This window comes from Geotrypetes seraphini, chromosome 2 (assembly GCF_902459505.1).
Source record: "Geotrypetes seraphini chromosome 2, aGeoSer1.1, whole genome shotgun sequence".
NCBI lineage: Eukaryota > Metazoa > Chordata > Amphibia > Gymnophiona > Dermophiidae > Geotrypetes > Geotrypetes seraphini.
Window position 1 is genome coordinate 383,609,853 of NC_047085.1, and position 22,278 is coordinate 383,632,130.

The window sequence follows — 22,278 nt, forward strand, 5'->3', positions numbered from 1 at the left end:
ACAATCAAATCTTAATAAACCATAACTAATACATACAACTAAAAATTTCCATAACAGAAATTAATCATTACATAAATACAGATTACAGTCCCAGACTCAATTCTTCAATTTGAGAAAGCCAATTGAAAAAAATATGCTTTTAAATGTTTTTTTTAAAATTTATATATGATTCTTCTTTTCTCAAGTCTTTGTGCAAGTTATTCCATAACCAAGGAACTAAATAAAAGAACACACAATCACGATGTGCCTTCGAGATATGAGGAAGACTACCCTATTGCCATTCAAAGATAGTAATAAACACCTTGAGGCATAAAATAACACAAAGTTAGAAAGATATGAAAGCTGTAGCTGAAATAATGCTCTATGTGCCAACATCAGGATCTTAAATTTGATCCTAAATTCCATTGGTAACCAATGGAATTTTAAATACAAAGGTGACACATGATCACGAATATATGCACAGCCTAATAATCTAATCACACCATTTTGCACTGTTTGTAAGCACTTTAGCTGTCCTGATCCAATACCTGCATATACTAAATTGCCATAATCTAACTTTGACAATACAAAGGCATGAATTAACGTGTGCAATGATTTCTCATCCCAAAAATCTTAAATGGCTCTAAGCTGTCTTAATGCCCCAAAACCTTTAGCAACCACGGTTGAAACCTGCCCTCAAAGTTTAGATAACAATCGATTATAATCCCCAAGTACCTGAAACTATTTACTATCTTTATACTATAATTATTTAAAGAAAAATCTAATTGCGGTGTTGCCTTATTTCCTGAGAAAGGAACAGAGAAAGCCAGGTCTTCAAGGGATGGTTTTGTTGAGGTTGGACTATTGCAATGCACTCTATTTTGGAATTTCCAAGACAAGAGGAAGAGCGTTACAATTGATACAAAATTCTGCGGCCAGGATAATTTTGGGTGTAGATAGGATGGCACATATGACACCAATTTTGAAGAAATTACACTGGTTATCAGTTTTATTTTGAGTACAAGGTTATTTCTATGATCTATCAAATTGTTTACCATCAAACACTGGTATTTTCAACAAATCATTGTAAACTATAAACCAGGTAGATCTTTACAATCTAAAAATAAAAATGTATTAACCTCAAGAAAGCAAGGCTACTATGCAGATACCAGAGCAATGACATTCTGCATACCTGGTTTTAAGATGTGGAATGCTTTGGAAGGTCAGTTGTGACAATGTATTGATCAGTTTCAATTCAAGAAACAACTAAAGACCCAACTGTTTGTCACCGCATTCTTATGACTTAGCAGTTCTTTGGAAAAGAAAAGATAATGCTCCCCTGTTGATTTTTAAGATTTTAGTTTATCATAATTATTATGTTTGTTTAACTCATGTGAACCGTTTAGTTCTTAAACGGTATGGAAAATTTTTAAATAAATAAGCCAAATGGGAACGGTAGTATCGCTTCATGCTGGCTTTGCTTCATGCCGGTTGCCTTGTTCTTAGTACCAGTTGTTGCCCCTTCATTTTGCTGGCTGGTGTCTTCGTGCCTCCCTGATTGGTGCCAGATGTCGTCTCCTCCTTGTGCTGGCTGGTTTCATTGTTGTTCCAGCTGAGCTTTTGCAGGGGCTCTTCCTGCTCTGCTTGCTCATCCTACCTGCCCTGCTGGGACAGATGAGGTTTGTGGATCTCCTTTTCGATATTGGGGCAGTGGATCTGATGGAGTTTGGGCCTTGTTCTGTGCTGGATCATCCTTCTTCCTGGATTCCTTCTGCTTGCTCCGGAAATGGTGATGTGTCTGTGGTTTCAAGGATTGGTTGATGCTGTTTATGGTTTCTTCTTTTCCCTGCAACGCTGGTGTAGAGATCCATGGGGAGATTCCTGAGGGAGAAGAGAGGTGCTCTTGCTGTGCTGCCTGGAATTGGCAAGGAGGGCCATCTTGCATCGTGACCTCGACTGAAGTCCAGCTCTCAGCCGCTGAGGAGATGTATTTTATTTTTATTTACTTTATTTTGCTTATTTGTGTACTTGGATTAATTTGTGTTATTTTGTTTATGATTTTAACCCTTCCTGTGGTCTTGATTATGAATTTTGGTTTCTTTTTTCCTTTGTTACATCTTTAGTATGTAAGTAATAGTTTATTCAGGTGCTTTAGTTAGATTGTGAGCCTTTTGGACAGATAGGGAAGTTTTAAGCGCCCAATGTTAGATATTTAATTGTTTGTGAACTGCTGTGAATTTCAAAGAGGTATTTGTGGTATACAAATAAAAATTGTTTTGTATTGTATATCGATTGGACATTCAAATGACTCGACATGGAATGTGTTTCAGCTGGAAAGTCTGCCTCAGGCGTCCTATGGTATATGATAAAGAGGGCATTAAGCAATATATAGATAACATTGTATACAAAAATAAAATATCACAAACTGCTAGACAGAAATCTGCATAAGTAAAATATTATGTAAACAACTAGCACGCAGTCAAAAAATGAAAACAAAATTAAAAAATGAAACATATAATAACAAATTAAAATTTATCTCCCCCCCCCCTTTTACAAAACCATAGCATGGTTTTTAACACCAGCTCCATGGTAACAGCTCCGATGTTCATAGGAATTCTGTGAGCATCGGAGCTAATATCGCAATGGCCGGTGCTAAAAACTGTGCTACAGTTTTGTAAAAGTATGTGTGTGTTGGGGGGGGGGGTGGGATATGTTTCTAAATAGCTTCATTGTATCTTTTTTTTTTATTACAAATGACCTGGTGATTAATTCATAAGGTAGGATATTTTTCTAAACTTGTTTCATTTTTTGACTGTGTTGGTTGTTATAAGATATTTTGTTATATTTCTGTTTAGCAGTTTGTGATTTTTTATTTAAGATATATTATTTTTGTATACCATCTTATCTATATATGCTTTATGCCTTCTTTATCACATACCTTAAGACTCCTGAGGCAGGCTTTCCATCTGAAACACAACCCATGTTGAGTCATATGAATATCCAATCCTATGGTTGCTAATAAAATTTTAATTGGTTTGAAGACCTGACTGTCTGAGCTATTTTACTGGATTCCGTGACTTTTGAGCACAGATTGACATTCTCCTTTATCTGGCGGATTACGTATAAAGGGAGAAACCCATGCCAGGAATGATTTATAATGGTGATTATTTGGAAGAACTCAAAACAAATCTCAACGAACCTTGAAGATGTAATATGACAAACTAGCAAACTGACAAAATAAAGAGTAACAGACCATCTGGATCAGATGATATAAATCCAACAGTAATAAAAACTTTAAAAATGTAATTACAGACTTGTAATTTATCATTAAAACTGTCTACATTTTCTAAAAACTGGAGGTTAGCCAACATAATGCCAGTAGTTGTAGAGTTAATCAAGAAACCTATACACTGGTGAGCCTGACATCATCATCAAGCAAAATGGTAGAAACTTTTTGCACAAAGGATAAAAGGTGGCCATGTAGACATAACCCAACAAGCAAAAAACAAAAGGAATTGACCCCAAAATATCCACAAAGAAGAAAATCCAGAGAAAACCAAAAAAACTCTGTGGAGTGAAGATGTTGCTAAATGGACTTTATTTGAAAGTGTCAAAGTTCCAAAGGTACACTGAAATCATCCACATAAAATAATTCCATCCACATGAAAATAAATCATCCACATAAGAGCCTTAAAGGACCTAGTCCGCTTGGGATACAGGACCCAACACGGTCCGCGTTTCGACAAAAAGTCTTCTTCAGGGGTCCCTGGGGGTCCTATAAAGGTGAGTACGTGGGAAACAATTGTGTGGTGAGCCGGAAGTGAGACATAACCCAACTACAGTGAATCTAAATTAATAATTCTGCTTTAGTGTTAATAAAGAAAAGTCAGAGACTTGTGCTTAATAAATATAATCTAGTTCATGATAGTCATGGGCATTTTTTTTGGGGGGGAGGAAGGATAAGGAAAGATGCTGCACTTATGGGACAGGGAGGTGGAAAAGAAGAAGAGGGTATAAATGTGTGTTAGAAAGAAGGAAAGTTTTTAAGTTAGAAGAGTGTTACTGGGTCAGATCAGTAGTCCATCAAGCCCAGTAGCCGGTTCTCATGGTGACCAATCCAGGTCCCTAGTACCTGGCCAAAACTCAAGGAGTAGCAACATTCCATGATACCAATCTAGGGCAAGCGGTGGCTTGCCCCATGTCTTTCTCAATAACAGACTATGGACTTTTCCTCCAGGAAACTATCCAAACATATCCGCTCTTACCACAACCTCTGGCAATGCGTTCCAGAGCTTAACTATCTCTGAGTGAAAAAATATTTCTTCTTTTTGGTTTTAAAAGTATTTCCCTGTAACTTCGAGTGTCCCCTAGTCTTTGTAATTTTTGACAGAGAGAAAAATTGATCCACTTGTACCCATTCTACTCCATTCAGGATTTTGTAGACTTCAATCTTATCTCCCCTCAGCTCTCTCTTTTCATAGAAACATAACATAGTAAATGACGGCAGATAAAGAGCTCGGATCTTTTTAGTTTTTCCTCATGAGAGGAATTCCATCCTCCTTTAGCATCTTGTTCTTCTTTGAACTTTTTCTAGTGCTGCTATATCTTTCTTGAGATAAGGAGACCAGAATTGAATGCAATACTCAAGGTGAGATCTCACCATGGAGCGATACAGAGACATTATAACATTCTTAGTTTTGTTAACTATCCCTTTTTTAATAATTCCTAGCATCCTGTTTGCTTTTTTAGCTACCGCCGCACATTGGGCAGAAGGTTTCATTGTATTGTTTACAGCAGGGGTGCCCACACTTTTTGGGCTTGCGAGCTACTTTTAAAATGACCAAGGCAAAATGATCTACCAACAATAAAATTTAAAAAAAACAACAAAGCACACTGTACGCTGAGAAAATGTTAATTATCATTCCTATTCCGGGTTATTTTCAAAGAGGTCAAGGCAGATGACTCTATGCACTGTCACCTCAGTAACAACCATACAAAAATAGACAAATATACCCCCTTCCCTTTTTACTAAACCACAATAGCAGTTTTTAGCGCAGGGAGCTGCGCTGAATGCCCAGCGCTGCTCTGGATGCTCATTGGCTCCCTGCGCTAAAATCCGCTATTGTGGTTTATTAAAAGGGGGGTCCATAGTGCAAAATATAGACAGCAGATATAAATTCAGACACATTTTGATCACTAAATTTAAAATAAAATCATTTTTCCTACCTTGTTGTCTGGTGATTTCATGAGTCTCTGGTTGCACTTTCTTCTTCTGACTGTGCATCCAATATTTCTTCCCTTCTTTCAGCCTGTATGCTTCCTCTCCTCCAGACCTCATTCCCTCCCTAAACTTTTTCTTGCTCTCCCCTGCCCTTTCTTTCTCTCTCTCTTCATGCCTCCTTTCCTTCCTACTCAACCCCATGGCCTGGCATCTCTCTCCTTCCCTTCTATCTCTTCCTCCCCTGCCATGCTCTGGCATCTCCTCTCCTTCCTTTCTCTCTGGTCTGGCATCTGTCTTCTTAATTTCCCGTCCCTCCCCTCATGCCCTGGCATCTTTTTCCTCTCCTTCTCTTCTATCTCTCCCTCCCCCCTCCATTATCTGGCATTTTCTCTCCTTCCTTGCCCCTGATCTGGCATCTGTCTCCTTCCCTTCTCTCTCCTTCCACGATCTGGTTTCTCTTTTCCTTCCCTTTTCTTGGAAGCCCGTGGCATTTACTGTGCTTCTGCTACCGCCTCCATGTTTGGTAGACAGGCTGGAGGTAAAGGGCGGCATCACCCCACAGTTATAATGTCCGATTTGGGCCTCTCAGACTTGCCGGCTAGTGGCCAAGCAATATAGATGCATTATAATATTTTTTGTTTTATTTTTAATCCCTACTTGCCCTGCCTTCTGGAGAAGCCCCAGTGAAGAAACGGAGCAGCCACTTGCCTTCTCTGGCTCTGGGGATGCTGGAGCGGGAGGTGACAGAAAAATATGTGAGGAGAACGGCACTCACCCATTTATATTCGGCGTTGCTCTCCTCGGGGGCGAACACGAACGGAAACGTTCCACGGGGGAGGGAAGGCGACGCTCAGAGCATGGCTGCCAGTTCCTGCTCCTTCAGCAGTCCAAATACTTGCCGCTGTGGCTGTGCGGGACGTGTCTGCGGCTGCAACCAGCTACCAGAGTGTCACGCCCCAAGGCCGGAGTTTGCACGCGTTGTTAGAGGAACTGAACCCAGGCAGGGGGGGGGGCGGGCTCTAACACTGCGCACGCCGGCTTCCCTTCTGAAACAGGAATGACATAACTTCCTGTTTCGAAGAAGGGAAGCCAGCACATGCAGTGTTAAAGCCCCGTAGCCTGAGTTCAATTTGCTTGTAGGCAAGAGGGCAGTGAGTGAGTGGAAGGGAGGGAAGCTGTCTTTTCACCAGGCAATCGGCGAGAGGAAGGCTGATCGGCCGGTAGATTTTGAAGGCAACGCGAGTCTATCACGGAGCCTGGGATGGGCTCTGTGATCGACTCACGTTGCCTTCCTGAGCTACCGGTCGATCGCGATCGACGTATTGGGCACCCCTGGTTTACAGTGACACCCAGATCCTTTTCTTGGTTGCTAGCATCCGGTAACTGGACAAGTGGGCAGCATATTCTCACATGTGGGTCACGTCATTCACGGAGCCCTGGTGCGGACGGCTACCAAGGTGTACGTGCGCTTTGAAAGCTTTGGAAGGTTCGCGGCTGACTGCACTGCGTATGCATGAGTGCCTTCCTGCTCAACGTAGGGTGCGCACCTCCTCAGTTCAATGTTTTCTGTGGAGCTGTTCAGTCACTCCATTTGTTAATTTTTTTGTGCTTGCCTTCCCGCTTGCGCGTATTTTTAATGTTTATTTCTTACGTATAGTTTCTTTTCAAAAAAAGTAAAGAACTTTTCATTCCTTTTATTTTTCTCTTTAGCCATTTTTGACGGCGGGGCCTTTGTCTCCACCTTGAATCTAATGGGTTACAGGATCCGAGGCAACATGGCTTTACAAAAGGTAAATCGTGCCAAACGAACCTGATTGAATTTTTTGATTGGGTGACCAGAGAGCTGGATCGAGGACATATGCTAGATGCAATTTACTTGGATTTCAGCAAAGCCTCATAGGAGGCTGTTGAACAAACTTGAAGGGCTGAAGTTAGGACTCAAAATGGTGAACTGGGTCAGAAACTGGCTGTCGGACAGATGCCAGAGGGTGGTGGTTAATGGAAGTCGCTCGAAGGAAGGAAAGGTGACTAGTGGAGTCCCTCAGGGTTCGGTGCTGGGGCCAATCCTGTTCAATATGTTTGTGAGTGACATTGCTGAAGAGTTAGAAGGAAAAGTGTGCCTTTTTGCAGATGATACCAAGATTTGTAACAGAATAGACACCGAAGAGGGAGTGGAAAATATGAAAAAGGATCTGCAAAAGTTAGAGGAATGGTCTAATGCCTGGCAACTAAAATTCAATGCAAGGAAATGCAGAGTAATGCATTTGGGGATTAATAATAGGAAGGAACCGTATATGCTAGGAGGAGAGAAGCTGATATGCACGGACGGGGAGAGGGACCTTGGGGTCATAGTGTCCGAAGATCTAAAGGCGAAAAAACAGTGTGACAAGGCAGTGGCTGCTGCCAGAAGGATGCTGGGCTGTATAAAGAGAGGCGTAGTCAGTAGAAGGAAGAAGGTGTTGATGCCCCTGTACAGGTCATTGGTGAGGCCCCACTTGAAGTATTGTGTTCAGTTTTGGAGACCGTATCTGGCGAAAGACGTAAGAAGACTTGAGGCGGTCCAGAGGAGGGTGACGAAAATGATAGGAGGCTTGCGCCAGAAGACGTATGAGGAGAGACTGGAAGCCCTGAATATGTATATCCTAGAGGAAAGGAGAGACAGGGGAGATATGATTCAGACATTCAAATACTTGAAGGGTATTAACGTAGAACAAAATCTTTTCCAGAGAAAGGAAAATGGTAAAACCAGAGGACATATTTTGAGGTTGAGAGGTGGTAGATTCAGGGGCAATGTTAGGAAATTCTACTTTACGGAGAGGGTAGTGGATGCCTGGAATGCGCTCCCGAGAGAGGTGGTGGAGGGTAAAACTGTGACTGAGTTCAAAGAAGCGTGGGATGAACACAGAAGATTTAGAATCAGAAAATAATATTAAATATTGAACTAGGCCAGTTACTGGGCAGACTTGCACGGTCTCTGTCTGTGTATGGCCGTTTGGTGGAGGATGGGCAGGGGAGGGCTTGAATGGCTGGGAGGGTGTAGATGGGCTGGAGTAAGTCTTAACAGAGATTTTGGCAGTTGGAACCCAAGCACAGCACCGGGTAAAGCTTTGGATTCTTGCCCAGAAATAGCTAAGAAGAAAAAATTAAAAAAAAAAAAAAAAAAATTTAAATTGAATCAAGTTGGGCAGACTGGATGGACCATTCGGGTCTTTATCTGCCGTCATCTACTATGTTACTATGTTATTTGGGTTATTTTTACAAATGTGCATCACTTTGCATTTGTCCACATTAAATTTAATCTGCCACTTGGACGCCCAATCTTCCAATTTCCTAAGGTCTGCCTGCAATTTTTCATAATCTGCATGTGTTTTAACAACTTTGAACAGTTTAGTGTCATTTGCAAATTTAACCACATCACTCGTTCCAATTTTCAGATCATTTATAAATAAGTTAAATAGCACCGGTCCCAGTACAGTTCCCTGCGGCTCTCCACTGTTTACTGTCCTTCATTGAGAAAAATTACCATTTAACCCTACCCTCTGTTTTCTATCCGATAACTAATTCCTAATCCACAACTGAACTTTACCACTTATCCCAAGACTCTTTAATTTTCTCAGGAGCCTCTCATGAGGAACTTTATCAAAAGCTTTCTGAAAATCTAGATACGCTACATTAACCAGTTCACCTTTATCCACATGTTTATTCATATCTTCAAAGAAGTCAAGCAAATTAATGAGGCAAGATCTTCCTTGGCTGAACTCATGCTGACTTTGTCTCATTAAATCATGTTTGCCTGGGTACCACAATTTTATTTTTATTATTGTTTCCATCATTTTGCCCGGCACTGAAGTCAGGCTTACTGGTCTGTAATTTCCCGGCTCTCCCCTGAAACCCTTTTTAAAAATCAGCATAAGATTGGCCACTCTCCAATCTTCAGATACTACAGAGGATTTTAGTGACAGGTTGCAGATCACTAAAAGCAGGTCAGCAATATTATGTTTTGAGTTCTTTTAGTACCCTGGGATGTATACCATCCGGTCCAGATGATTTATCACTCTTTAACTTGTTGATTTGGTTTAGTAAATCTTCCAGATTCACCGAGATTTCTTTCAGTTACTCGCATCATCACCCTTAAAAACCATTTCCGGTTCGGGTAGATCTCTTACATCATCTTCCGTAAAGACCAAAGCAAAGAATTAATTCAGTCTCTCTGTTATGGCCTTATCCTCCCTGAGCACCTCTTTTGCTCCTTGATCATCCAATGGTCCCACAGATTCTCTCACTGGTTTTCTGCTTATGATGTATCTAAAAAATTGTTAATGAGTTTTTACCTCTTTGGCAAGTTTCTCTTCATGTTTTTTCTTAGCTTTCTGTATAAGTGTTGTGCATCTAACTTGCCAATGCTTGTGTCTCTTCTTATTTTCTTCATTCAGATCCTTTTTCCATTCTTTAAAGGATGGGTTTTTTTTGGCTTTAATAGCCACTTTCACTTCACCTTTTAACCAAGCTGGCTCTTGTTTCATCTTCTTTACACCTTTGCTAATATGTTGAATACATCTGGTCTGGGCTTCCACGATGGTATGTTTAAAGTCCTAACCTTTGCAGCTGATCCTTTTAGCTTGTTTTTAACCATTTTCCTCATTTTATCATAGTCACCCTTTCGAAAATTAAATGCCCCTACAGTAATTTCTTTTGCGACGTCACTCACAATATCATCTCAAATTTGATCACGTTATAATTATTGTTTCCAAGCGGACCCAACACAGTTAAGAACATAAGAATTGCTGCTGCTGGGTCAGACCAGTGGTCCATCGTGCCCAGCAAGTCTGCTCACGCGGCGGCCTTTAGATCAAAGATCAGTGCCCTAACTGAGATTAGCGTTACCTGTCTACATTCTGGTTCAGCAGGAACTTGTCTAACTTTGTCTTGAATCCCTGGAAAGTGTTTTCCCCTATAACAGCCTCCAGAAGAGCGTTCCAGTTTTCTTCCACTCTCTGGGTGAAGAAGAACTTCCTTATGTTTGTACAGAATCTATCCCCTTTTAACTTTAGAGAGAGCCTTCTACCTTGAAGAGGGTGAACAACCTGTCTATCTACTAAGTCTATTCCCTTCATTATCTTGAATGTTTTGATCATGTCCCCTCTGTCTCCACTTTTCAAGGGAGAAGAGGCCCAGTTTCTCTAATCTCTCACTGTAAGGCAACTCCTCCAGCTCCTTAACCATTTTAGTCACTCTTCTCTGGACTCTTTCGAGTAGTACTGTGTCCTTCTTCATGTACGGCGACCAGTGCTGGACACAGTATTCCAGGTGAGGGCGTACCACGGCCCGGTACAGTGGCATGATAACATTCTCCGATCTTTTCATGATCCCCTTCTTAATCATTTCTAGCATTCTGTTTGCCCTTTTTGCTGCTGCTGCACATTGCTCGGATGGCTTCATTGACTTGTCGACCAGTATTCCCAAGTCTCTTTCCTGGGGGAGGGGGGTCTCTCCAAGTACTACATCGGACATCCTGTATTCGTGTATAAGATTTTTGTTTCTGACGTGCATCATCTTATACTTTATCCACGTTAAACCTCATTTGCCATGTCGTGGCCCATTTCTCCAGCATGTTTATGTCACATTGCAGGTCTTCACAATCTTCTTGCATCTTCACTACTCTGAATAACTTTGTATCGTCTGCAAATTTAATCACCTCACTCGTCGTACCAATTTCCAGGTCGTTTATGAATATGTTGAAAAGCACGGGTCCAAGCACCGAACCCTGCAGTACTCCACTGGTGATGCTTTTCCAGTCCGAGTATTGTTCATTTACTCCCCACTCTCTGTTTCCTATTCGCCAGCAAGTTTTTAATCCACGTATTTTATCCTCGATTCCATGGCTCGCAATTTTTCAAAGTAGTCGTTCATGCGGGATCTTGTCAAACGTCTTCTGAAAATCCAGATATACAATGTCGACCGGGTCGCCCTTGTCTATCTGTCTGTTTATTCCCTCAAAGAAATGCAGCAAGTTCGTCAAGCAAGATCTGACTTAGAGTGGGAAGGAGGAACAGAAGTGGTGATAAAGAGGTCAGAGTGTCTGGAAGGAGATGGTGAGAAGAGATTGAGGAAATGAGAAGACGTCGGACTGGATGGAGGGAGAGAGTTAAAGGCAGAGATGGTCAGAGTGTCTGGAAAGAGTTAGGGGAGAAAGAGTGGGGGGAATGGATTCGATGGGACAAAGGGACGGAGAGATGAGGTGAAGATTTGGAGGTGCTGTAAAACAGTTGAAAGATAGTGTAAAGAAGACAAGTGAAAATGAAAAAGACAAATGAAAGAGACAAATCTATGGGGGGGTGGTGAGAGAAGGGAGTGAAAAACTGGGTATCAGGGAAGAGAAAGAGGAATGGGGCTGGATCCCAGGAGGGGCAGAGTGATGTGTAAGGAACTGCAGTTAGTGAGGAAATGAATGTCAGAGAAAGATAATAATAACAGTTTCTATACCGTAGGACTGTGAAGTTCTATGCGGTTTACAATGATTAAAAGATGCTACAGATTGAGTGGAATTAACAAAGTTCAGAGTTAGTGATTAACAGTTCTAAAGATCATTTGTTGAGGACTAAGATTGTATAGGTCAGTTACCTAAGTACTTCAGGAACAGATGTGTTTTTAGATGTTTCCTGAATTCCCTATAAGTAGTGGGCATGAGCAGTTGTTCCAGATCTTTACCCCATAATGCTGCTTGATGTGAGAAAAGATGTTGGTAATGACTTTTAAATTTACAACCTCTAACCGGTGGAGAAACAAAGTTCAGATGTGAGCTTCTCTTATGTCTGTTGGTTGTGAAAGAGAAAAGGTCTGTTATATATTTAGGAGCTAAACCGTAAAGTACCTTAAAGCAAAAACAACAAAACTTGAATTTCACACGGGCCTCCATCGGCATCCAGTGTAGAAGTCGATAGGAAGGTATTACATGATCAAACTTCTGTCTACAAAATAGCCTAACCGCTGCATTTTGTACCAGTTGCAATCGCCGCATATTCTTCTGGGAGAGTTCCAAGTTGACTCAGTATAAGGGATTGTACCAGAATTCTAAATGATGAGACATCAAAATATGCTCTAATGGACCGAAGCTTCTAGAGGGTGAGAAAAATCTTTCTAACTAAGGAGTCTACCTGGTCTTTCATGGTCAGGCTCTGGTCCAGTGTTACTCCTAATACCTTCATAGTGGGTTGAATAGGATAGCTAAGGTTATTGATGCACATTGATGCTTTAGTGTCAAGTGAGTGTGGCGATGCTATAAAAAAAATTTTTCTCTGAGTTTAGCTTTAGTCTGAATTCAGTCATCCATTGCTCCATCCGATCCATGAGAGCTGCAGAAGCAGTGAGAGTTAAAGATAGAAAGTCTGAGATATGAAAAGAGGGAGGCTGAGGACTGGAGGGTGAGAGAAGGGGGGAATGAAGAGCAAAATCTAGCTGTGAGTGAAGAGTCAGAAATGGAGAAAAAAGATGATAAGAAACAGTCAGAGACAGATGTAAAGATAAGCGGAAGACAGGAGAAAAAAGGAAAAATGAAAACAAGGCCCTGGAAAGAAATTTATATGAAAATAAACGTTAAAAAGCGAAGAGACCAGGACCAACCTAGTTTAATAAGATAAAATGCGCGGATGGGAAAGGTAGAACATGATTTATTTTCGGTTAAGTGGCTGGAATATGTCAGCTTTTGAAATGTGCATTCCACTAAGTACCAAATCTAAAATAGCTTCTCCTCTTGTCAGTTCCCGGATATCTGTTTTAATAAATAATGTATATTTTTTGTGAATATATGCACAATACAACATGCATCATAAGAAACAGGAAATACTACAACGAAGGTGACTAATCGGTGTTCAATATCCTTCGTTGTTTGTTCTCTGCAATACAACATGCAGCCATATGAAATCTTTTTAAAATGAGATGAGACCTTTGAATTCAAAATGGTTCCCTACCTTTGCTTTAGTAAATATGCATTTTAGATTATGTTCTCCTCTACCCACAAATGACTTATAGTGGTTGTTAAACTGGTTCCTGCATGCAACCTTCTCCTTGATCTAAGTCTTCCCCTGAAGAAATCTAGTCAGCTGAAACATTGATATTGGGCTCTGGACTCCATAATAGTTCTTTTTCATCTGTTCCTGTAATTGCTTTTACAAGAGAAAAAAAGATCTTAGAAATCTCTCAACTGTGATGCCTCATTACTTATGCACCACTTGAATGGGGTAAATTTATCATAGTTCAAAATAAAACAACCCCATGGGAATTCTTTAAATACTAAATTTGTGGCAGGAATAGAGTTAAGACACTTATATCTTTCTTGATCCCAACGGAGATCCATTTCACTATCTGCGTCATCAGGGGATCTGAAGGAAAACATGTTTTACTTTAGTGTCCTGAATCATGTGAACATTGGGCTCTCTTCTTGCACATTGACAATTTTGTGAAGTGAGCTTTTTTTGTTTTGGAAACATCATTTTAGTACTACATTTAAAATAAATGGAAATTGTATTTGCATATGCCAAAAGTTTTATAAAGTTGCCATTTAATGATTGATTTGTCGACAAATGATAAGAGTTTGCTATTCTAGTCTTAGGCTATTCAACATGGCTGTTTCATGAGCTCCAGAGCATTTTGAGTGTTTAGTAAAGGATATTTGATAAGAACTATTTCTAAAAATATACATAAATGTTGAAGTATTGATATAAAGTATTTTGTATTAACTACTTTTTGCCTTTGTTTTTTATGATCTTTTCTCTAGCAGTAGTTTGGATTTTTCCTCTTCATTTTCAACAATACTATTCAGCATGCCTATGGCTAGATTCCCTTGATATTAACTTTAAATAAATATGCAGCTAGTAAGCTGTGCATCAAAACAAAGACCTTATATACACAGCTCCCATATTTCTTTATGATTTACTGAAAGCAGCAGCTCATTTTAATAAAACCAACCTAAAACATAAAATTGATTGAACCAACTGCTGCGCTGGGCATACACAACAGCTGATCAAAATCATTCAAATGAATGTTTACTCAAATCCATGTGATGATCCTTTTCAGCTACAGATGACAGATACAGCATCAAAAAGTTTTTCTAAAGAAGAAACCAGAAAACAATATTTAATGTTTCCTTGAAAAATGGAAAATCCTATATTCAGCTCTCTCATCTTTCTTGGGATTTGGAAATTTCTAGATTATACATAAAAACACAGAATCACTTGGAACATGGACTGTCTCCCTTTGGAAAACTTTTAGTGTGTCCCCTATACTGCAAATTAAAAAAGAAAAGAAAAACTACAAGCAAATAAAAGAGCTTGAAGAAAATGAATGGAAAGTATTTGTTTTACATTACTTGAAAACAAGGTCTTTAGTCTTTCTAAAAATGTCACTGTTACTGGAATTCCAGGATATTTCATCTAAGCAAATGATGTACCTCTTGAAAATGTATATCTGGAACTTTCAAATGAAAATTACTTGTCTTCTTAATGCTAAAGCAATTCTGTGTGACAGTGAAGGACAAAGATAAGCCAACTGTTTAGATTCCTTTCCTTTATGTTGTGGCTTTGATCACTAACAATGCTGCATGAGCAGCCAACAGAAGGCTGACATTTCATAAAATATGCAGTGATAAAAACTAATACTGTAGCATCTGGGAGCAATATATAAAATGCAGATACACACCTAATAACTGTGATCTTAAATTATGAGTTACTAAAAGCAAAGGAGACAGCATATTTAAATGAAAAATAATTATAATTAAGACAAAATTCATAATGATTATGTTGAAAAACAAAGTCCAAGAAAATAATGGTCTTCTAATTAATAATTTTTAGCATTCTTACACACTTGCAAACTCTAAAAGGAAGTTTCTAAAAGAAAAATTATTCTGTATTGTATCATTTTGTTATTAGAGTAATATATTAAAATGGCTTCTTGTCATCAGCATACCATACTGTTCTGACACAGTGGGCCCTCTTTTTTCCCTTCAATTAACTTCTACATAAATAAATTAGTATTCCTAGGAGTGAGAAAGGAAGGGAATGAATCCTAGAAATTGTGGAATAGCTAAATCTCATAGCTAGAGTTCCTGATCACAGGATTCCAAAAACATGGGAGGGGGGGATTTCACCCTGGGTGCAGACCATAAGGGGGTACTCCTGGGGTCAGCGTCATGGTTCGGTAACTTTCCCTTCCGGCAGTGGCAGCTTGAGCCTTTACAACTTGCTCTGCTAATATCAGGCCTTCCTTTCTGCTAGGTCCTGCCTTTGTGGAAGCAGGAAATAGGTGGGATCCAGCAGAGAGGAAGACCTGATGCCAGCAGAGCAGTGAAATGTGAAGGCTGAAAACAATGAGAGAAAGAGAGGTACCCATCGGGGGGGGGGGGGGAGTAGAGAAATGCTGCACTGAGCACCTGATTGGAGGGAGGGATGTGCAAGGAAGAAAGCCATCCAATTGAGGGTAAGGGAGTAGGAATGGAAGGAAGAGGAGAGAGTGGTGCCAGACCAGGGGGAAAGGAGGAAGGAAAAGGAAAAAGAAAATGGCATAGCATGGAGGGAGAAGGAGAGATGGAAGGGAAGGAGAGGGGACAGATATTGGGGCATGGGGGTTGGGAAGGGAAGAAGACAGAGATGCCAGAGCATGGGAAGGAGATACAGATGCCAGACCATAGGGAGGGAGCGAAAGGAAGGAGAGGAGATGCCAGAACATGGAGGGGGAGGGGGAGATGAAAGGGAAGGATATGAGAGGTACCAGGGCATGGGGGGGAGGAGGGAAAGGAAGGAGACAGATGCTAGACTATCGGGAATGAAGAGAGGGAAGGAGGGAAAGACAAGAATGGAGATTCCAGAGCATGGAGGGAGAGATGGAAAGAGAAGAGATGAGAGAGATCCCAGGGCATAAGGGGGGGGGAAGGGAAGCAGATGCCAGACCATGTGGTGAGAAGAAGGAAAGGATAAGAAAGAGATGCCAGAGCATGGAGGAGAAAGTGGAGACAGAAAGAGAAAAATGGAAGGGACACAGAAAGAGGGCAGATGCTGCATGGAATGGAGAGTGAAGAGAAGATGAAGAAAGCAGAAACCAGAGATGACAAAAGGTAGAAAAAATGTATTTTGTTTTATTGCTTTAGAATAAAGTAGTATAGTATTGTAGCTGTATTGACAAACAAACAATGGAAATAAGGTAATCTTTTAATTGGACCAATTTTAATACATTTTTGAAATTAACTTGAAGATGCTGCATTCGGCAGCCCAGAAGCGGGGACAGGAAACTGAAGCAGAAAGGGAACACTTCCAGGGCTGCTGAAAGTGGCGTCTTCTACTGACTGATGCTGCCGTCAGCTCGAAGTCTGCAGGCAAGCAGGGCTCAGACAAAAAAAGAAAAAGGGAATGTTCATGAAACCTGATATTTTTTTTCTTAATATTGGGACTGGCAATTGAGTAAAGTTTATGGAAGGGAAAGCAAGGCTAGCTCCCTGTTTCTTTTTTGACCATTCATTTAATTTTATGGTTATCTCTGAAAATATTTTTGTATATGAGGGGGATGTTCAGATACGTTCATTCACTATCACTACTAGAAAATATGAAAAACAAAGTTTAGCAATTAATAATGAGTTGGGAAGATTATCACTATGAAAGAGGATAAAAATATGAGAGCAATGAAGAGCTAAGCTGTGCGATACAAACATTGTTTCTAACATCATTCTGAAGATCCTGCAAAACACTGTTTGATGATATATTGAATTAATAGCCTAATTTTGGTGAGTGTTTGAAGGTTCTCACTAACTAATAGCAACATTAGTGCATGGCCATTAACTGAATAAATGGAAAATGGATTATGTGGTAAAAATGGTCTTAAACGTGCAGAAAAGCCCAACTTAAGGGTGCACTAAGGCCACTTTTTCCCACAGCTTAGTAAAAGGGCCCCTAGCTGTCAAAAAAAATCTTGATATCTGCAAATGAAGGTTCATGGCACTGGTAATGGTCCCACTTTTAACTGAGCTAGAAGACCACAGCAGTTTAAAAAGAAGCCTCCTCCCCATTCCCTCTTTAATCTCAATAAAAATAAGCAATTTTTTTTTGTTTGGCTTAGTCATTTTTAGTTATGTTTCAGTATGCATGTTAAATTGAGGTAGTTTATCCTTTTGTCCATCAGTAGCCATACTTAATGGATTTCCATTCCTTTATTAAGATAACTAGTAGGGAAAGAAAAATGAGACAACTGTTTGAGAAAAATTTAAAATGATTTGTTTAGATTTAGTGTACACCTTTTTCAATAGTAGCTTAAGATGAGTTGCATTTACATACAGCAAATATCTTCCTTACAATCAATGTTCCCTCTAAGCCAGTGGTCTCAAACTCAAACCCTTTGCAGGGCCACATTTTCGATTTGTAGGTACTTGGAGGGCCTCAGAAATAAATAGTTAATGTCTTATTAAAGAAATGACAATTTTGCATGAGGTAAAACTCTTTATAGTTTATAAATCTTTCCTTTTGGCTATGTCTTAATAATAATATTGTCATTTATAGCTAAAGAGACATATGATCAAGAAACTGTTTTATTTTACTTTTGTGATTATGATAAACATACCGAGGACCTCAAAATAGTACCTGGCGGGCCGCATGTGGCCCCCGGGCCGCGTGTTTGAGACCACTGCTCTAAGCTGTGCATCTGTCCTGGCTTACTGCATAGCTTGTCCATCGGAGACCCTGCTCTTCCTGCTTTTCACTGCCTCCAGCCAATATCATTGTTGCTACTGCTGTTCTCCCAAATCAACAGCAGCAGCAAAACAAAATACAACCCACTCAACTACACTGTACCTAAACTCAGCTGCCAGCCCTGCCTCCTCCAGTCACGTCTTGTTCCAAGCCAGAGCTGGTAGCAGTGGGAAGGTACAATGCAGTCCCACAATGTTTGTAGTTTGTTTTGCTGATGCTGATTTGGTGTCAGGAAAGGAGTCAGATGCAGGATAGAAGTTAGGGAGGACAGAAGTTCACTTGCTGGATGTAAGCAGGTAGGAGAAGAAGGGCAAATGCTGGATGCAAGTGGGGAGGAGAGGGAGGACAAATGCTAGATGGAAGTGAGGAGGAGAGAGGCGGCAGACGGATTGATGCAGAAATGAGAGAGGGGGCAGATATTGGATGGAAGTGAGAAGACAGAGGTTAGATGATAGAGAATAAAAGGAAGTGAAATAGGAGAGCCAGGGTGAGTGAAAAAGGTGACAAGCTGTAAGTGGACACAGTAAAAAGAGTGAAATTAAGGATTGGGTACAGGCAAAAAGTAAATTGAACAAAGCTGAAAGAAAAGGGAGGAGATAAATCTGACAAATGAACAGGAAATCCTGGCAAAATAAGGAAAGCAGAAACTAAAGACTGGTATCAACACAACTGAAAAAAGAAAACTGCCAGACAAGAAAGGTTTAAAAGAATTTTATTTTTAGTTTAAGATAAAGTAGTGTCGCAGCTGTGATAATAAACATTAATAAATAAAAATAGAAAATGGAAATAAGATGTTATCTTTACATTGGATTAATTTTAATACTTTTTTGACTAACTTTAGAGATCCAAACATTCTTTCTCAGGTCAGGACAGGATACCATAATAACAGTATACTGTCTTGACCTGAGGATGGAAGTTTTGGCCTCTGAAAAGTAATTGTAAAATTAATTTAGTCCAAAAAAGGTCTAATTTTTTTTTTTGTTTGTTTTATTTGCATAATGTGTGATGGGATTGGAATATATCAGTCTGCTATCATATTTTGCACAGTACAGTGGGACACACTGCTTTTTCTTCTGTTGCATTGTATAAAGAGTCTGGCTTCTTGGGGTTCAGTTTAATTTTTATATTTTGGTTACTTATCCTATATTGGGTGAAGGGCTGTATGCTATATGTTTGAAAGACATTATAATCTCAGTCAATACTCTGGCATTGGTAAACCATTCATAATACCACAACTATATCTCCCAATGCCACTCTCTCTTCTTAATAAATTGCTTTAGTCAAACTATCAGGGCTTCAGACATGCCATTTGGTCACCACACAATTTTTTGTGTTTGCTTAGTTGCCAAAATTCTTTTCACTGGCTATGGCTTCTTCACTAGACCCTACTCAATATGTTTCACAATTTTTTGGTTTTTTTTAAGTGCTTCATTATATCTCAAACTTATTAAAGTGCTTAAAGTGCTTAATGTCAATAACTTAACCGTTATAAAAACTGGTTAAAACTTATCTTGTTATATTCTTTTTCTTGATGATTTTATCTCATCGGGAAAGGGACCTGTCATATCCGACATGTTTCGCCGACAGGCTGCTTCAAGAAAAGGTCCCCCCTTCACAACTTATTCTGCACCATCCTGATCCACATAGAAATTTTTTTGAAGCAGCCTGTCGGCGAAACATGTCGGATATGACAGGTCCCTTTCCCGATGAGATAAGATCATCAAGAAAAAGAATATAATAAGATAAGTTTTAACCAGTTTTTATAACGGTTAAGTTATTGACATTAAGCATTTTAAGCACTTTAATAAGTTCGAGATATAATGAAGCACTTAAAAAAACCCAAAAAATTGTGAAACATTGAGTAGGGGCTAGTGAAGAAGCCAAAGCCAGTGAGAAGAATTTTGGCAACCAAGCAAACACAAAAAATTGTGTGGTGACCAAATGGCATGTCTGAAGCCCTGATAGTTTGACTAAAGCAATTTATTAAGAAGAGAGAGCGGCATTAAGAAATATAGTTGTGGTATTATGTATGTTTGAAAGACACATGTTTTTCTGTTAGCATTGATTGCATGATTGATCTGTTTTCATCTGGTTTGTTTCTTGTTCCAATAGGTTTATTGATGTTCTAGTTCTCAATGCAGTGTTTTTGGTACTCTTTTGTCATAGGTAAGTGCTTATTGTGAGAATTGTGGAAGTTACTGTTATTATGGTATCCTGGAATTGCTCTGTAGGTTCTGAGTGACATTTGTCGTGTTTTGTATTATTTTATACTAAACCTGATATTGGATTTGGATTAGATCACATCTTTCTTTGTCATGGTCTTGGTCAAGCAAACTACATTCAAGTACAGTAGGTATTTTTCATGTCTCTGGAGGGCTTATAATTTTTATTTGAGGCAATGAAAGGTTAAGAAGTGCAAGTCCAAGATCTCAAACAACTTCAGTGAGATTTGAGCCCTGGTTTCCCTAGTTTTCACAGGCAAGTATAAATAACATTTACAATTCAATTGGGTCCAAACAGCACAAAAATTATAATGTAAAAAATGTGAGGAAAATGACTTTTAATGGGGTCACAAATTTTATCATCCGTCCTGAAAAACCTCACAATTTTCTCAAATTTTTTAATTTTTTTTTATAATTTTAATGCTGTCAAAAGATATAATTTGAATATTTCACATGAACCAAAACCACAAAAATTAAAAAACTTAACTTGATAATATAAGTTAAGGGCCTCTTCTATTAAACTGCACTAGCAGTTTGTAGTGTGGTGAGCCACGCTGAATGGCCCGCGCTGCTCCCGACGCTTATAGAGTTTCTTTGAGCGTCAGAAGCAATGCGGGCCATTCAGCGTGGCTCTCTGCGCTAAAACTGCTAGCGCAGTTTAATAGAAGAGGGGGTAAGTGTTTCAATTTTTGTGGTTCTGGTTTGTGTGAAATATCCAAATTATATTTTTTGACAGCATTAAAATTATAAAACTAAATTTAAAAAATTTGAGAAAATTGAGGTTTTTCAGGACGGATGATAAAATTCATTACCCCATTAAAGACTTGGAGTGTGACCCATGGTCTAGGTGTTTGAGGTCCTTTTCCTCACATTATAATTTTTGTGCTGTTTGGACCCACGTTGAATTGTAAACATTTTTTATACTTGCCCGTATAATCAATATACTGGTAAATTTGATTTGGGGCTATATTAAAGCTTCTATTGTTTGCATAGAATTGTTCCCTAGTTTTCAGCTGGTCTAACCATGTTAAGTAATCAGCAAACTAAAGGCTAGTGGAGCTGAAGCCTGGTGGCCTTTTGGCAGCCTACCAAAAATATTGCTAGATAAATTATTTTATAGTTAATAGTAACTTCAATTTCTGTTAGAGTACTACTGACCATTACTGTTCTTATCCCAGGACAAGTGGGCAGCATATTCTCACATGTGGGTCACGTCATCCACAGAGCCCTGGTACGGACAGCTACCAAAGTGTACGTACACTTTAAAAACTTTAGAAAGTTCACGGCTGACTGCACTGCGTATGCATGAGTGCCTTCCTGCTCAACGTAGGGTGCGCACCTCCTCAGTTCAATGTTTTCTGTGGAGCTGTTCAGTCACTCCATTTGTTAATTTTTTTGTGCTTGCCTTCCCGCTTGCGCGTATTTTTAATGTTTATTTCTTACGTATAGTTTCTTTTCAAAAAAAGTAAAGAACTTTTCATTCCTTTTATTTTTCTCTTTAGCCATTTTTGACGGCGGGGCCTTTGTCTCCACCTTGAATCTAATGGGTTACAGGATCCGAGGCAACATGGCTTTACAAAAGGTAAATCGTGCCAAACGAACCTGATTGAATTTTTTGATTGGGTGACCAGAGAGCTGGATCGAGGACATATGCTAGATGTAATTTACTTGGATTTCAGCAAAGCCTTTGATACAGTTCCTCATAGGAGGCTGTTGAACAAACTTGAAGGGCTGAAGTTAGGACTCAAAATGGTGAACTGGGTCAGAAACCGGCTGTCGGACAGACGCCAGAGGGTGGTGGTTAATGGAAGTCGCTCGAAGGAAGGAAAGGTGACTAGTGGAGTCCCTCAGGGTTCGGTGCTGGGGCCAATCCTGTTCAATATGTTTGTGAGTGACATTGCTGAAGAGTTAGAAGGAAAAGTGTGCCTTTTTGCAGATGATACCAAGATTTGTAACAGAATAGACACCGAAGAGGGAGTGGAAAATATGAAAAAGGATCTGCAAAAGTTAGAGGAATGGTCTAATGCCTGGCAACTAAAATTCAATGCAAAGAAATGCAGAGTAATGCATTTGGGGATTAATAATAGGAAGGAACCGTATATGCTAGGAGGAGAGAAGCTGATATGCACGG

The 22,278-nt window shown here is 39.7% G+C and overlaps 1 protein-coding gene across 20 annotated transcripts in view; it reads left to right on the forward strand.

Moving 5' to 3' along the window:
* Positions 1–22,278, forward strand: part of TBC1D5 (TBC1 domain family member 5) — a 759,729-nt gene that overhangs the window by 107,694 nt on the left and 629,757 nt on the right. For 17 of the 20 annotated variants that reach the window (XM_033930686.1, XM_033930692.1, XM_033930693.1 and 14 more), the window contains one exon: positions 20,038–20,091. The exons of the other annotated variants lie outside the window; for them this stretch is intronic. The gene's annotated coding sequence lies outside the window, so the exon portion shown is untranslated. The remainder of the gene's footprint in view (positions 1–20,037; positions 20,092–22,278) is intronic. 20 annotated transcript variants of the gene reach the window in all.